This window comes from Lithobates pipiens, unplaced genomic scaffold (assembly GCF_037356315.1).
Source record: "Lithobates pipiens isolate NorthernLeopardFrog02 unplaced genomic scaffold, aLitPip1_a1.2 Scaffold_23, whole genome shotgun sequence".
NCBI lineage: Eukaryota > Metazoa > Chordata > Amphibia > Anura > Ranidae > Lithobates > Lithobates pipiens.
In genome coordinates, this window is record NW_027507785.1 from 115,433,176 (window position 1) to 115,451,018 (window position 17,843).

Here is a 17,843-nt window from a genome sequence, read left to right on the forward strand (position 1 = left end):
ACATGGCGACAGTCCCAGCATCCTCCGGGACTGTGACACCGTAAGGGGGCGGGGTCACCATGTGACATGAACCCATGTGACATCCACCGAAGACCCCGCCCCTTGTCCCTATATAAGTCGACGCGTGCCCGTTCCCTGTCATTGTGAGCGGAGGACTCGGCGAGGCAACATCTGAAGAAGAAGAAGAACAGAAGAAGAGAAGAAGAGAACGGAAGTGCGGAAGAACGGAAGGCGGCGACAGAAGACCGGGCCACCGCCTGTAAAAGAGCTATAAGAAGCACGGTGGCCCGGTAGAAGAACCGAAGAGGGGGACAAGACCCCCGAAGTCGGAAGAAGAGGCCGGCGGCGAGGAAGAAAGCCGGACTCCTCCGCTAGCAAAAGAGCTACAAGAAGATAGCGTAGGAGTCAGGCGAGAAGACCCCCGAAGACGGAAGACCCCCGGAGCTGTGCAATAAAGTATTTTATCTAGTGTGTTGTGTTTTTTTGTACTTTTATTTTACAGGTGAATGGGTAGGGGTACATTGTACCCCATACTCATTCACATAGGGTGGGGGGCCGGTATCCGGGGGCCCCCTTATTAAAGGGGGCTCCCGGATTCCGATATGCCCCCCGCCCGCAGACCCCGACAACCAACGGCCAGGGTTGTCGGGAAGAGGCCCTTGTCCTCATCAACATGGGGACAAGGTGCTTTGGGGTGGGGGGGGCCGCGCGGCCCCCCCTTCCCCAAGGCATCCCCCATGTTGAGGGCACGCGGCCTGGTACGGCTCGCTCGCCCCCCCCTTTCCTGGCTGGCCAGGTAGCGTGCTCGGACAAGGGTCTGTTGTGGACTTGGGTGGGACCCCCACGCCGATTTTTTTCGGCGTTGGGGTTCCCCTTTAAGTCCATACCAGGTGACGGGTCGGCGGCGTCTCCTTCGCGGGCCCAGCCTACCTGGAGACCCGCTCGAAATGAGCGGACTTTTCTCTGGGCGGGAAAAGTCCGCTCATTTCAAAAGTACGGCGGACTGGCATACACACGGCCGGATTGTCCGCCGAAATGCGAGTCCGGCGGGAAGATTGGAGTGCAACGCGGCATTCTAAGTCCGCCGTACTTTCGGGTCAAAAAAGTATGCCAGAGGCTACACACGGGGGTATTGTCAGGCGGATTCGAGTTTGCCGGACTTTTCCACCCGCTTGTTTGATCGTGTGTACGCGGCATTAGGGTGCAAAATTTTGATTTCACTCCTCACTACCTATCACAGTTTCGAAGGCCATAAAATGCCAAAATAGCACAAAACCCCCCCAAATGACCCCATTTTGGAAAGTAGACACCCCAAGCTATTTACTGAGAGGCATGTTGAGTCCATGAAATATTTTATATTTTGCCACAAGTTGCAGGAATATTACAAATGTTTTTTTATTTTTGCACAAAGTTGTCACTTGATGATATATTGCTCACACATGCTATGGGCATAAGTGAAATTACACCCCAAAATAAATTCTGCTGCTTCTCCCGAGTACGGGGATACCACATATGGGGGACTTTTTGGGAGCCTAGTCACGTACGGGACCCCGAAAACCAAGCACTGCCTTCCGGATTTAAATATAAAACGCTACCAAAAAAAACTGTTAGCGATCGCAGGGATCAGGCCTGACTCTGCGAACGCTGCAGTTATGTGTTTAGTGTTTTGTAAGTGACAGTGATCGATCGATACTGCACTTGGGTGGGCTGGGCGGAGGGGCAAAACGCAGGTGCTAGCAGGTATCTGGGCTGATCCCGCTAACAATGCGTTTTTTTGGAACCCTAAACTGCTGGGGACGCTAGTATAGATCTGATCAGTCAGATATTGATCTATTCAGATTCTATACCACTACGGGAGGTTTATGCTTTGCGCGTGGGTGTTAGCGGTACTGGCACTAACCTATCGCTGCCTGGGGTGACGCAGACCCTGACCCTAAAACCTAATTGATATCACCCGCCGGGTGATCAGGGGGTTAAACCTTTATTGGTTAATAAATGGTGGGTGCCCTGATGCTATAAAAAGCAAACTAACTAACCAGAGTCACCCGTAACACTTATACGGTGATCACTGCTGAAAGGGTTAACTAGGGGCAATCAGGGGGTTAAAATCTTTATTAGGTAGTATATGGGGGTCCCTGGCGCTATATAAAAACCTGACGGGGAACCTAAATAACGAACTGGCTAACCAGCGTCACCAGTGACACTTATATGGTGATTGCTGGTGAAAGGGTTAACTAGGGGCAATCAGGGCGTTAAAACCATTATTGGGTAGTATATGGGGGTACCTAGCGCTATAAAAACCTGGTGGTGAACCTAAAAAAATAACTAGCTACCTAGCGGCACCAGTGACACTAATGCAGCAATCAGAAAAATGATCGCTTAGTGACACTGGCAAAAGGGGATGAAAGGGTTAACTAGAGGCAATCAGGGGGTTAAAACCATTATTGGGTAGTATATCGGGGTACCTAGCGCTATAAAAACCTGGCGGTGAACCTAAAAAAATAACTAGCTACCTAACGGCACCAGTGACACTAATGCAGCGACCAGAAAAACGATCGCTTAGTGATACTGGCAAAAGGGGGTGAAAGGGTTAACTCTAGGGGCAATCAGGGGGTTAAACCTTTATTGGGGGGGTAGGGGGCTACCCTGGACCTAACATTAACTGCCCTGACAGTTTTTACTGTCACAACTGACACTAAATGCAGTGATCGATAAATAAATGATCACTGCAATCAGTGACACTGTGACTGGGAGGAGGGGGGGGGGGGTGGGGGGCGATCGGGGGGGGGGGGTTTGTGTGCCTATGTGTGCCTACATGTCAGTGTAGTGTTGGTGCACACTTACTTTCACTGTTCTCCTCGTAGTCCGGTCAATAAGACCGCCCCGAGGAGAATGACATCACTTCCTCCCTGCCTGTGTTTACTATACACAGCGGGGGAAGCTTCTCATTCGCCAGGAGCGATCGAGAGGGGATGGCCAGAAACCAATGGCCATCCCCTCATCCTGGATCGCTCCTGAAGCGTAACGGACCGCCGCATCCAGCGGGAGGGGGTCCGATCGGACCCCCCACCCGCTGAAAGGCGAGCACGTACATGTACGTGCTTGTGCCTGTCGGTGCCATTGCACCGACGTACATTGCCATGCAGCGGTCCTTAAAGTGGGAGTCCACCGGGACTCCGCGTTTTTTTTTTTTTTAAAAGCCAGCAGCTACAAATACTGCAGCTGCTGACTTTTAAAATAGTGACACTTACCTGTCCAGCGCGCCCGCGATGTCGGCACCCGAAGACGATCTCTAGGTCGTCTGTCGGGTCCTGCCGCCGCCAACTTGGGTATGGGAATCAGGAAATGGAGCCTTTCGGCGAATCGCGCTGCGCAATAAGGACGCTCCCCGCTGCCTCTGGGATCTGTGTGTTTCCCAGCAGGCAGCGGGGCACTTGCGGGAAGGGGCGGGCACTTGCGGAAAGGGGCGTAAGTTAGGCCCCTTTCCGCAGAGAGCTATCCCGGAAGTGGGTGCAGTTACCTGGATTATCCAGGTAACTGCACCCCCCTCCCCCCTGAAAGGTGCCGATTGTGGCACCGGAGGAGGGGAGGGTTCCGATGAGCGGAAGGTCCACTTTAGGGTGGACCTCCGCTTTAAGTGGTTAAAGGAATATTTCATTTTTATTGTTTCACTTTAAGCATTATTAAAATCACTGCTCCTGAAATAAAACACAGTTTTTAAAACTTTTTTTTTGCATTGATACACATCCCCTGGAGCAGGACCCGGGTCCCCAAACACTTTTTATGACAATAACTTGCATATAAGCCTTTAAAATTAGCACTTTTGATATTTCATGTTAATGTCCCATAGACTTTAACGGTGTTCCGTGGCTTTTGAATTTGCCATGAACACCGTATAATGTTTGTTGTTTGCCGAATGTCCGAATAACCAAAGTTTGGCCCGAATTTATGCTCGGGCTGAACCGTTCGCCTAGATAGGATGGATGTGATGGAGGCCCGTCCAACCAGAGTGGAAGTTTCAGCAGCTTCCATAGGCCCTGTGCCATCTGGAACCTCTGTAGGTAATATCAGTGTGCCGTTACCTCCTGCTGTTCCTTCACCACTAACAGTACTACCATCCATATCTCCTGCGCACTTCATTCCTACTAATCTGAAAAAAGATATTTTAGAGGGGAATGACATTAACTTGCTCAAAGCATTGCAAGACATTGTCGAAAACAAAACTTATGCTTGCGGGGATGTCTTGGCGGTCCTCAAAACAAGGGATTTGAGACTTAATGTGAGCATAGCCAAATTCGTTTTCTCCTTTGGTATTTATAGGGATATTATTTGTTCTGTCAGTCCCAGCAGGAGAGAGGAGTTGGACCCTTATCTCCACAAGATTGTGGATCTTGCCCACAAATATGGTGGCTCTACATTTTATGATTACCACCGGTCTTTTTCGGCAAAGGTCGCTGCTACTTGGGCGCAGTTTTAGTTAGTCATATTTTGGAGCAATGTTGACACCGCGCTATTCTGTAGGTATTTCGCCAGTCATAAATCTCCAACTTGTGGTAATTGTCAGTCATCTGCTCACCCCTCCAATTGGTGTCCTAACCTGGAACATCCTGTACCTACGGGGTCCACCGGGCAGGGGTCCAGTGGTTCCTTCATAGGGCCTTCGGGTCAGGTTGAAAAAAATGGGCACACCCATACACTATTTAGGCAAGGCGCAGATGTGTAATAATTTCAAATACATGGTCTGCAACTACAATCGATGCAGACTCCTCCATATTTGTGCCAACTGTTTCAGAGTGCACCCCAAGTCCACCTGTCCCATTAAGTCATCCAGCTCAACAGTGACTGAGCCAAGTTCTGTTTGATACACCACCCATCCCCAGCTCTTAGGCATTTTCTTGTGGAAGGTTTTTCTTTTTGAGGGTTTTCATACGGGCCTCATCACATTACCTTTGGAGTCTTTTGAATGTGCTAATTTATTATCTGCTGCCAGCAACGCCTGATTTGTTGAGAACTAATACAGATCGAGTTAGCCAGGGGTTTTGTCATAGGGCCGTTTTTTTTTCACCATTCAGCATGTGGAGGGTTAGCCCCATCAGTGTGATAAAGGGTAAATTTTCCAATAAATATCGGTTAATCTATGACTTGTCTGCTCCTCATTCATCACATATACCTAGTCTAAATTCTCTCATTCCATTAGAGATATTTCCCATGGACCTTGTAGCAATCGCTGTTTATGGATTTGAATGTCCCCATAGCTGCCCACAAGTTAGAAGGGCCTTCCACTGTGATGACCTTTTTATGGATTACCTTAGACACCGACCTCATGGTCGCCAGTTTGGCTCAGGAAAAGCTAGAAAGGATTCGAGGCATTATTCACAATCTGGTCAGGTCCCCTGTGTGCTCCAAGAAGGATTTATCATGGATTTGTCATGGGGATTATTCCTCAGGGCAGGTCATTTGTTACCAGGTTGTTGGCTCTTCTTCCCCTGTACCAGGACACTGATTCGGCTGTGAAATTACAAGCCGATGCTCGTGCAGATTATGCTCATGTGGGATCAGTTCTTGTGCAATTAGAACAGGATCTCCATATTTATCCATCTACCTATGACCATGTCCCCCAGAATTTTTTCGGATGCCGCAGCCTCAGTGGGTTTTTCAGCTACTTTTGGATGTCAGTGGTTGGCCGGGCCATGGCCCCCTGAGGTTTCCAACATTTCCAGGTTTTCTCAGACTTCTGCACTATTTGAAATGTATCCAATAATGGCTGTTGCTGTCACTTGGGGCTCCTTTTGGTCTGGGCACACAGTTGTTTTCTTTACCAATAACTCGGTCACACCTGAGATTATCAATAAAGGTAGATCCGGGTCTCTCCTGATAATGTCCTTCATGTGCAGGTTGACGTGGTTGGGCCTCATGTACAGTTTACATTTTCAGGGTGAGTTCATAAGTGGTGTCAATAATGTGGCTGTTGATGCCTTATCTTGTTTTGATTTCCAGCGTTTTTTCCAACAGCATCCAGAAGCAAATCTGGTGGGCAAGCTGGTTCCACCTTTCTCCACCTTTCAGCCTGCTTGGATTAGACGCACTCAGGGTACAGGCTATCAACCTGGTGAATGCGTTGGGGTGGATTGGGGTGATGTCCACAGCATCCAAGCTGTGATGTCGGCAATCGTCCTGTTACAGTAGTTACATTCCTGATCCCCATATGGAAGTCAAACAAGCTTTTGCAACTTTGCTGGACTAGTTGCTTGATATTTTTTCCCTCAGGGGTGAGCTTTATGTTCGAGTTGAACTCATGTTCGAGTCAAACTCATGTTCGACTCAAACTTCACCAGTTTACCGAACAGCGAACAATTTTGGGTGTTCGTGGCAAATTCAAAAGCCGCGGAACACCCTTTAAAAGTCTATGGGAGAAATCAAAAGTGTTCCTTTTAAAGGCTTACGTGCATGGTATTGTCATAAAAAGTGTTTGGGGACCTGAGTCCTGCCCCAGGGGACATGTATCAATGCAAAAAAAAGTTTTAAAAACTACCGTTTTTTCGGGAGCAGTGATTTTAATAATGCTTAAAGTAAAAAAACCTAAAAGTGTAATATTCCTTTAAATTTCAAACCTGAGGGGTGTCTATAGTATGCCTGTAAAGGGGCACATGTTTCCCGTGTTTAGAACAGTCTGACAGCAAAATGAAATTTCTAAAGGAAAAAAAAGTAATTTAAAACTACTAGCGGCTACAATGAATTGTCGGTTCGCAATACACATAAAAGTTAATTGATAAAAACGGCATGGGGAGGCCTAAAGGGTCTGGTATGGATTTTGGGAGGACCCTACACCATTTTATTTTTAAATTTGACACAGGGTTCCCCTAAATATCCATACCAGACCTGAAGGGCCTGGTATGGAATTTGGGGGGACCCTTAAGCAATTGTTTTTTTAATTTTGGTTCGGGGTTCCCCTTAACCAGTTCCCAACCGGCGCACGCCAATGTACGTCGGCAGAATGGCATAGGCAGGCATATTGGCGTACAGGTACATCCATTTTAATATGCCGCCCTGCCATCGCGTGCCAGTCGGGACCCCCGTGAGTCTGGTCGCGGGTCCTATGGACTCAATCACTGCGGGGATACCTGTGATCGTCTCACGGAGCAGCTGAACGGGGAGATGCCGTTGTAAACAGCATCTCCCCGTTCTGCCTAGCAACAAGTGCCGCTGATCTCTGCTCCATATGAGTGGAGCAGAGATCAGTGTTCAGGAACATAAAGCCCAGCCCCCCACAGTTAGTAACACGCCCCTAGGAACACTTAACCCCTTCACTGCCAGTGTCGTTTACACAGGAATCACTGCATATGTATAGCACTGATTGCTGTATAAATGACAATGGTCCCAAAAATGTGTCAAAAATGTCCGATGTGTCCGCCATAATGTCGCAATCACAATAAAAATCACTGATTGCCGCCATTACTAGTGAAAAAAAAATATTAATAAAAATGCTATAAAACTATCCCCTATTTTGTACACGCTATAACTTTTGCGCAAACCAATCAATAATCGCTTATTGCAATTTTTTTTACCAAAAATATGTAGAAGAATATGTATCGGCCTAAACTGAGGGAAAAAATGTTTTTTAATATATTTTGGGGGGATATTTATTATAGCAAAAAGTAAAAAAGAATGCGTTTTTTTTCAAAATTATCGCTCTATTTTTGTTTATAGCGCAAAAAATAAAAAACGTGATCAAATACCACCAAAAGAAAGGTCTATTTGTGGGAAATAAAGGACGTCAATTTTGTTTGGGAGCCACTTCGCACGACTGTGCAATTGTCAGTTAAAGCGACACAGTGATGAATCGCAAAAAGTGGTCTGGTCTTAAGCCAGCAAAATGGTCCGGTCTGAAAGTGGTTAATATTCAAATATTCATACCAGACTTAAAGGGTTGAGACCCAACAATTCATTACAGCCGTGACCAGTTTTAAAGTGGAGGGCCAACCTAAAAAAAAAAGAGCATTAATATTCTTAAAAAAATAAAATAAAAAATAAACATTTGAAAAAAAAAAATTTTTTTACCTTGCCAGAAATCCCTGTTGCTAGGCAGTCTTCCTAATCTGCCTTCTTCCTGCTCCTCGGTGATCTTCGGTCTTCTCTCCTCCTCCGTGTTGTCTTCTGGGTAATGGGGCGTGCTGTGTTCTGGGAACTGCGTGTTCCCTAACACGGCGTGTCCCATTCACAAAGCACCACGCGACTCCCGCATGTGCAGTAGGAAACGGGCAGTGAAGCCGCAAGGCTCCACTGCCTGTTTCCCTTAGTGAGGATGGCAGCGCTGGGACCCGAGAGCCGAGGGACATGTCAGCCTCGGCAGCCGACATCGCAGGCGCCCTGGAAAGGTAAGTCTCCTTATTAAAAGTCAGCAGCTACTTTTGTATTAGCTGATGACTTTTAAAAACAATTTTTAACGGCTGAAACACCGCTTACATTTTTTTTTTTCCTTTAGCTGTCATTTTGCTGTGGTACTGTTATAAACATGGGAAAACTGCGCCATTTTACAGGCATACTATAGACACCCCTCCCCCCCCCCCCCCGGCATGATATTTAAAGGAATATTTAATTTTTACTGTTTCACTTTAAGCATTATTAAAATCACTGCTCCCGAAAAAACAGACGTTTTAAAAAAAAAATTGTCCCCTGGTGCAGGACCCATGTCCCCAAACACTTTTTATGGCAGTAACTTGCATATAAGCCTTTAAAATGAACACATACATGTTCGTGTCCCATAGAATTTAACAGTGTTCGTGTGTTCGTCTGAATTTTTTGGCTGTTTGTAAGTTCTGGTGTGAACTGAACCGGGGGACGTTCAGCTCATCCTTAATCCTGTCCTGCAACTGCTGAACTGAAGTGGGAAGCATATTTAAAACTGTATGGATCTGAGTCAGTGATGTGACTATAGACACATGCTCTGCACTGGTGGATGGCTGCGGCTGAGGCGGGTTTGGAAGAAGTCTAAAGAACTCCACTTTCCTAGCCATGGCCTAGAACGGAGTACCCCTCTGTTGGAGCTCAGATATAAGTTTTGGAATAGTCCAGTTTCTCAGGGATGGAGTGCTTCTGTGCTCTGAGCCCCTGACTGGAGTAGGAGGGATGAAGGCAAATTCATCACTCTCCGATACGTGTGAAATCGAAGCAGCGCATGTGGGAAAACCTAGTGACCGTGACCCCCTGTGTATGTGTGGTGAGCAAGCCTGAGTAACCCACAGCACCTAAACAGGCAATTAAAAATGAACACTTAGGGCTTGGTATCTATAGACCGTGGTAGGCAGAAAATAGGAATGAAAGTGATGTGCAACGTATAACGTATGTTATACAGGCGAGAAGACTGTAAAATTACAATCATTAAAAATTAAACCTCAGCCCTTACAGATCCATAGACGTGACAGATCCTGATATGTGATGTAACTAGCCATGACCCATGAACGAAATACACACCAACCACACCTTGCTGTCCCTGAACGTAAACGTAGAATTTCAACTGTAACAACATCGTGATGTATGCACTGAATAATGAGATGGGCGAACAAGCAGGAAATCAAAACTTGACATTTGTGTGAGAAACCAACGAGAAACCATCTTAACAAAGTGTAACGTGTACAGTGGTGGGAAAACAAAAAGGGGTGAGCCTGCGGCAGAGAAATTAAAAATGAAATGGACCGTGAGGCCCCCTTTTTTTCTTTTTGAAAGGGGGGGGGGGGGCTACATGGAACCAGGCTGGATGTGCCCTGGCCCACCTGTGAACGTGAACCATGATACTATTGTAGGATGAAGTGGCAGCCCAAGTGAGGGGCTGGATGTGGCCACCCAGATGCAGAACTACAAGACTCAGCAAGTCGCATAAGTGACGCGAGTGAGGTTCCCAGTGCTAAAGACCCTGGTGCTATGGCTGGAGAGAGCTGAGCCCTGAACTACTACCATGGACTGGCTCATGCACAGTGACCTGGTAAAACCCCAAAAGTGAATGGTGCAGCAGAAGCTACAGGAACAATCTGCCCATGACTCCCTGATGGTATAGCACCCACACGCCTCCTCCCTCCACACCTGCACATACCTTCTACAAGAATGGTGGTGTCACACTCGTGGTAGGTACCTGTATCGTGAGCTGCCAAGCCACTGAGCCGCAAGACCACCGGAGGAGAGCTAGGGATGAATGGAGCGTCCGCACCGCAAATTCCACCGCCATGCAATACCCAGAAGTGACATCAACATCTCGTTCACTGCACGAACCAGAACAAACAGATGGAAACCCTGTGATGCCTGAGCTGGATGAGAGGCAGAGTGTTCTCCTTGCCTGACAGAGTATCCACACTGTGCTTTACCCGGAACTGGAAGTAACATGTTGACTGCTTCTCAAACCTGGAAATCTAGCCGACAAGTGCAGGGAGAAGGGGGGTCATAACTGGGGCTTATGAACCCCCCCCCCCCCTTCTCCCTGCACTTGTCGGCTAAGTCCGCAGATAATCCGGAAACAATTCTGAGAGGGATGTAGTTCTAGGCAAGCACCAGAGGGGACTCTTCGTGAGCTGGAGGCTATCAAGTGACTGGGAGGACTTCAAGAGAGAACTCATCCAAGGGAATCTGTGTATGATTCTGTGAGTAAAGTTCAGTTACTAAAGGAGACAGCCTATCCTACAAAGTACAGATGTGCTGGTTCAGCTTAAAGGCTCTTTTTACTATACTGCTGTCTACCTCATCTCACCTATTTTTGTCTAAGGAGTCTGACAATCTGCCTGTTGATGATCATTACTAAGGGTGTCCTGTGCCCTATCCCCTCTCTCCCACATTTTTCCTGTTTGAGAAATCAACTTCTCTTTTGTTTAAAGCATAAAAGTGACCGCCCACCATGCCCAATACCCTGCACCCTGAGGAATTATGACAGCCCTCCCTACCTCTGGTAGTCACCATCAGGCTCCAGGAAAATTGAGGTAGGCGCTACACATACTTCAAGCAGTGCTGATTGGACTGCCACCCTCGTTCTTTGGCTCATATAAGAAGCTGTGCACAATGCGTTTTTGGAACCGTAGATGCCCGTGAATATCCCATGAACAGCTAGCCTTATCAAAACAACAGGGTTGGCTTACCCGATATCCGTAACAATTATCGGGAATGACACCTAGCGAAAAAATTTGACTGGAACGTTCATGATAGAGAAAAAGACTGGGTCCATCTTGAAGCTGCATTCTTCGCCACCCCATGGTTGCTGCAATGCCACATTCCAAATGCCCTTCAAGCTCACCCACTTATTGGGGCCACACTTCCTTGCTTTCGTTCAGTCTGTGCGAAATCTGGTGCGTTGTCCACTCCTGGACCTTTATCGCCAGTCGGGCACAACCCTGACTTTCCGCCGGGGATGGCTACAGCATTCCTAGTGGGGGCAGAACACATCTCCGTGCTGAGGTCTCACAAATTCTTCAGAAATGGCAAATTACTTTTGCACCTACAACTCACATCCCAGTGGCCCGACGCCCATTTAACCCCTTGGATATATATGTAACTCCCAGATTGGATGCTGGCTATAGCAGGACCAAAACTATGCTCTTAGACCACCCCTTAAAGACATGTCATATCCATGCTGCACAATCTTCTGGGGGAACATGTACCCACATACTCTGGGAAGGTGTGCATCCCATGGATCAGGGACCTACAACTTGATCTACCACTTGAGTATTGGGATTGCATATATCGCAACATCAACAAACGATCTGTGAATGTTTCGGTCCCGGAAAAACAACCACAAACTGTTATCGATGTGGTACTGGATGCCCATCCTGTTACATAAATTTGAACCAGCTATACCGACTCCCCTGCCACCAAACAGTGGGCACCCTACTACACATTTGGTGGGAATGCTCAGTGCTGTAACTTTTCTGGTCTGAGGTACACTCAGTCATATCCCAAGTAACGACCTACATTCTTGACTATTCCCCAGCACAATACTTTCTACATCACAAGTCGCTTCCATCCACTGCTTATTTCAAATCTCTCACAATGGATATATGGTGAATGCTGCCAAAATGTTCTGCTCACGCTCCTATCATCCCTGAAGGGCTTACTCGCTTGAACAAAGTCACAGAAATGGAAGAGCTAATCCACATAGCAAAAGATTCTCCCTCTAAGTTCACTGCAACATGGGATTGCTGGATCTACTTCCAGGAAACTGACTCTTATCACCAATTGATGAATGACCCCTTTTCGACACGCTTGTTAAAAGACACGTAAGACACCGGACTGAGTTTACCCACACATCACTCTTCCTAAATATACAATATACATTCTTGGAACAGCTCAATCAGTTAGGAGGATTCCTTTGGCCTTAGTGTCATTTTTTTAAATTTCCTGCTCTATAGATAACATGCCGTCGGCCACCAAATCAGATATACCTTTCCCGGTCTGGGAACGAGACTCTGGCACTCTAGTATCTCTTCCCCCTGCACTTCCCCGTTTCAGTGATTGCTCTTAATTGGTGTTCTATTGAGCTATACATTTTTGTGTTTTGTTTGGTTTGTTTTTTTTTATACATATGTCCCTATGAGAAAACCTGATCATGGTATTACTTTACGTAGCTTTGACATGAGCTTTACGTGTTAGATCCTTTTCTCAACACCTTTAAGTTTCTTTATAGATCACTAATTCAGGATCCTGGTTTTGGTTGTTTTCATATGATTCCAAGTCTGACGATTAAGGGTATTTTGTATGTTATGATGTTGTATTTCCAACTGACAACACAGCCAATCTGCATGGCTGAATTCGCATCTCACAGACATCGCATGCAATCTGCACAGCAGTGCGGTGCGAATCACATGCAATGTCTGACATCGCTACAGTGTGAAACTGCACTAAGGGACGGGGTCTGGAGAAGGATTGTCTACCCCACTGGACTGTGCCTGAGGGAAGCTGGAAGGTGTGCTGCTGTCCTGGGGACATGTGAGTATTGACCCTGAATTGTGATCCCTGGTGACTGTGTGCTTTTGGGATGTAAGTGCTAGAGGTAGCTGTGGACTAAGACAGCTCTCATAGGGTCTGTGCAGTGTTTTGAAGTATCAAATACCCCAACCCCTCTCCTGTTTAAAGTTCTTCAAGCAACACATTTAAAAAAAGACATCCCCTAGACTGAGTTATTGGAGCCGAAATGCATGAACTGGTACTTATGGGGATGGGAAGCTATTTGAGAAAAGAAATCTACTACCAGTGCCAGATTGGGTTCATCTACAATAAGATGGCTTGGCAGCACACATGCAGGTCTATTTATAAAGCAAGGAATGTGGCTTTCACTATTCTCAGGTGGAGAATCAATCACTGTTATTTAAAACACAGGTTGCCTACAGGTATATTAGATAGTTAGTGGCTGGCCCATGCTGAGGGGTGAAAGAGTTAATGTGAGTACTTCAGTACCTGGGCTTTTTAGATCCAGCCTGCCCACCTGTGATATAAAAAGGGTGAAGGCTGAGGTCCAGGGCTTTTGGCCCGCTCTTAGGGCCAGTTCACACAGAAGCGGCAAGCATTCTGACTTTGAGAGTCCAAGTCGCATCACATGTTAATATCAATGGTTCCCTATGAGAGCCATCTCAACCGGACCGACTTGTGTCAGTCCAACTTTTAAAAAGGTTTCTTCACTATCTGTGGTCAGACTTGGGTGCAATTTAGAATTTAATTGAATGGAAGTCGCAACAGCATCTTAACTGATCCGACTTGTGATATGGGACTTGTGCTCAGAGGCAATGTTAACAATGCAAAAAATATTGAAAAAAAAATGGCATGGGGTCTCCCCAAAATCCATACCAGACCCTTATCCGAGCATGCAGCTGGCAGGCCAGGAAAGGGGGCGGATGAGCGAGCACCCCCCTCCTGAACCATACCAGGCCACAGGACTTCAAAATGGGGGGTGCTTTGGGGCAGGGTGTCTCTGCCCCCCACCCCAAAACACCTTGTCCCCATGCGGATCTTCTCCACAAACCTGGGCTGTGGTTAAGGGGACTTATTGGAATCCCCCTTTAAGAAATAATTGTCCTACCCATTCATCCAAAAAGAAAAACAGTGTAGTGTAACAAAAAATATGAGGCAGTTTTTGACAAGTCCTTTATTAAAAATCAATAATGTCTCCCGATGTAGATCCAAAGTCAATCACAATGTCTTCCTCTGCCACTGCTGTCGCTGCCACTGCTGCCACCACCAAACCAATAAAAAATAAAATGCTCCTCCCCAGACTAATGCTTCCACAGCTCTGGCATCTCCCATATCTGACAGTTCTTATATAGCTATGGGGCATGGCCATTCAGTGACGTAACCTAGAGACCCTACCCACTTATGACTTCACGGACCTGGGCATAGTGTGTTTGTGACACAAGGGGGCAGGATCTCAGAGTTATGCCACAGCATGGCCACACTCCATCCCATAGCTATTTAAAGAGGAAGTAAACCCTGATGGGTTTACTTCCTCTTTTTTTCCCTGCAAAGGTAAAGCATAATGGACTACTATGCATCGCATAGTAGCTCATTATGTGTCACTTACCTGACACAGGAGCCAGCGAAGTCGCCGCTGTCCCCTGTAGTCCGCCGCATCCATGTTGCTTGTGGCGTCTCGCAGCTCCGACGAATCACAGCGGCGCAACCGCGATGACGTCACTCCCGCGCATGCGCACGGGAGTCGCGCCTCGCAGCTCCGCCGCTGTCATACGGCGAAGCCGCGATGACGTCACTCCCGCGCATGCGCACGGGAGTCGACAAATTTGGCAAATCCATTCTTGGATTTGCCGCATTTAGTGCGCCTGCGCGCCGCTGTCTACGGCGCATGCGCCGTAGACAGCGGTGCCCATTTTCGGGCAAATATCTCCTAAACCATATAGGTTTAGGAGATATTGCTTGGACCTACAGGTAAGCCTTAATCTAGGCTTACCTATAGGTCCAAGTTGTTTGGAAGGGTTTACTTCCTCTTTAAGAACTGTCAGACACGGGAGCTACCAGAACTGTGGGAGCACTGGTAGTTTTTATCAGGGAAGTGGTGGCAGAGGAAGACATTGTGATTGATGTTGGATCTACATCGGGATGTACCCCATATTCAGAACTCATGTTCTTAGAAGTGCTTTCAGTAACTTTCATTTAACCGGGTGTGTCAGAGGGGCTGAGGTTGTTCTTGGAGTCGAGGCGCAGAACAGAAAACCTAAATTACCAAGCAGCTTCTGCGGGAGTAGCACTACACAGAAGCTAGTGTGAATGAGTGCTTAATATCAACCTTATTCCTAATAAATGTCTCTTACCTTTCCGATCATTGCTCTTTAAGCTATTGTAAGAATTCTTGACACATCAGGTGTTTTGTCACATATGGCTAACCATCACATTTTGCTACCTGCTGGAGTGCACATGCTCGACGTTGTCATATGCATTCCAACACTGTTGTAAGACCACTTTGCCACAGGGCCCCTCGCCACGCTTCAGGCATGGCCTCGCTTTGCTCGACACGCTTCGGGCACGGCCTCGCTTCTTATAATCTAACTCTATGTCCACTTAGATGGTGGGGCTAGAACCTGGACTCAGGGGTGTGGGCACAAAATTCTGCGCAAGCGCAGATCGCCAAGTGTTGGAACGCATACGGCGGCATCATGGAAGCGCAGTCCAATGGGTAGCCAAATGTGATGGGTCGCCATATGTGAAGAAACACAGGCACTGTATCACTGGTAATAGTTAGGGTAATAGTTAGGGCTGTCCCTAATCCTATATGGGCCATGTCTTGTTTGGGTGTAGCCCTAAAATAAATGTTGCTTGGATAATTGCATTTAAAATGCTACCTATGTAGTACATTTTAGGCACTTGTCACAAAGGTTGGCTAGATGTGGTTAGTAGAAGCAAATCTTGGCCATAGATAAGGAATCCCCTGTAAAGACCCACAGTCACATCCATGCATATATATCTCACGTACATCTGGATATACCAATAAAATTATACCTGTACTGAAAGAGAAGGGAGGCTGTCATTGCTGACGTCTTTACACGAAAATGTTTGTTGCCATACTCTTATCCTCATCCAATTGCTTTAAAGCTTTCTAAGAAAAGACCAAAAATATGTACATGGATTAAAAGTTTCAACTAATTGGGGCCCTGTCAAAACTCCTTACCACTAAGTGATTCTAGCACATTGTTGTACTGTACAATAATATAGCTGCTGTACTTGATTCATTATACTGACAAATTAATCAATTGTAGGAATCTAAAATACAAAGGTAACCCGCGCTAGAAAATAATCAAATCAGCGCAATATTAGATGTAAGTGCAATAACAAATGTTTAAAAAATATATATCTAAATTAATTGTGACTGCGGTACTCAATGATATTCACACATCAAATATTGAACATCAATTGTTTCCAAAAATAGTGTTGTGCTATCACAAATATTGATCAAGAGTGCATAAATCTTAATCATATCAAATTAGAGTCCAGGAAAAAATTCAAACCCTAACCCAGATAGTCCACCATGAATATAAATTCCTCATACCAAATGTGCACCAGTCACTTTATGCATATATATATATATATATATATATATATATATATATATATATATATATATATATATATATATATATACATATTTCCCCTTTCTGCCTGTGTACAACGCAATTGCAGGCCGCAGGAGGACATTGAGTCTTCCCCATCCGTGGGCATGCTCTTGCAGCGCATCTAGCTGCAGCCATCAAGTGTGAGGGGGGTTGAGTGCGTACAGGTGTGGGGAGGGGGCTGAGTTCATACTGGTGTGGCAGGGGCTAAGTTTGTAAGGTATGGGGAGGGGGCTGAGTGCAGCTGTGGAAGAGGGGATGAGTGTGCACAGTTGCTAGATTGGCCCATCTTTTTGCAGGATTGGGCTGTCTCTTTGCTGAATAAATAGGGATGTCTCTTTGCTGAAGATATTTGTTTTTTTGTTTGAAAGTGTTTTTTGTTTGAAAGTGTTTTTTTGTTTGGTGAAAGTGCAATGGATACCTTACCCCAGACCCTGCCATCCAATAACCCAAGTGCTAATCCATCTTTGATGTATGCACGACAGGACCGTCATGACTCTCCGATGAGGAGAGAGGGTGCCACCTCCCCCAGTGAGAGGTAATGGTTTTACTAGACCTAAAACCGGACCGAGGGCCCCGAATGGGGGTATGGGTCAGCGATTTGCTAATGCTCCCCCTAGGAGTCAGAGAGGTAATGGGAGATATGGGGTGATGGGACACCAGCAAAATAGTGGGAGGAGACCACAAGATGACTACCATTTTAGACGAGATTCCCCTAGGTATGCATAAGGATATGGTAGACCTAATCCTGCTTATCATAATGCGGGAGATAGAGATTGGGAATCTGACTTTGTATCTCAGAACCGTTTTTTTCCGCTTACTGATTTAGAAGGATCTGATAATTTAAAGTGGTTGTAAACCCTTACAACACACTTTGACCTACAGGTAAGCCTAGATTAAGGCTTACCTGTAGGTCCAAGAAATATCTCCTAAACCTATACGGTTTAGGATATATTTGCCCGAAGACAGGCACCGCTGTCTATGGTGCATGCGCCGTAGACAGCGGCACGCAGGCGCACTGAGCGTGGCATTTCCAAGAACGGAGTTGCCGCGCGTGTCGGCTCCCGTGCACATGCGCGGGAGTGACGTCATCGCGGAGCTGCGAGACCCCACCGACAACATGGATGCGCCGGACTACAGGGGACAGCGGTGACATCGCTGGCTCCTGTGTCAGGTAAGTGACACATAATGGACTACTATGCGATGCATAGTAGTCCATTATGCTTTGCCTTTGCAGGGAATGAAAGAGGAAGTAAACTC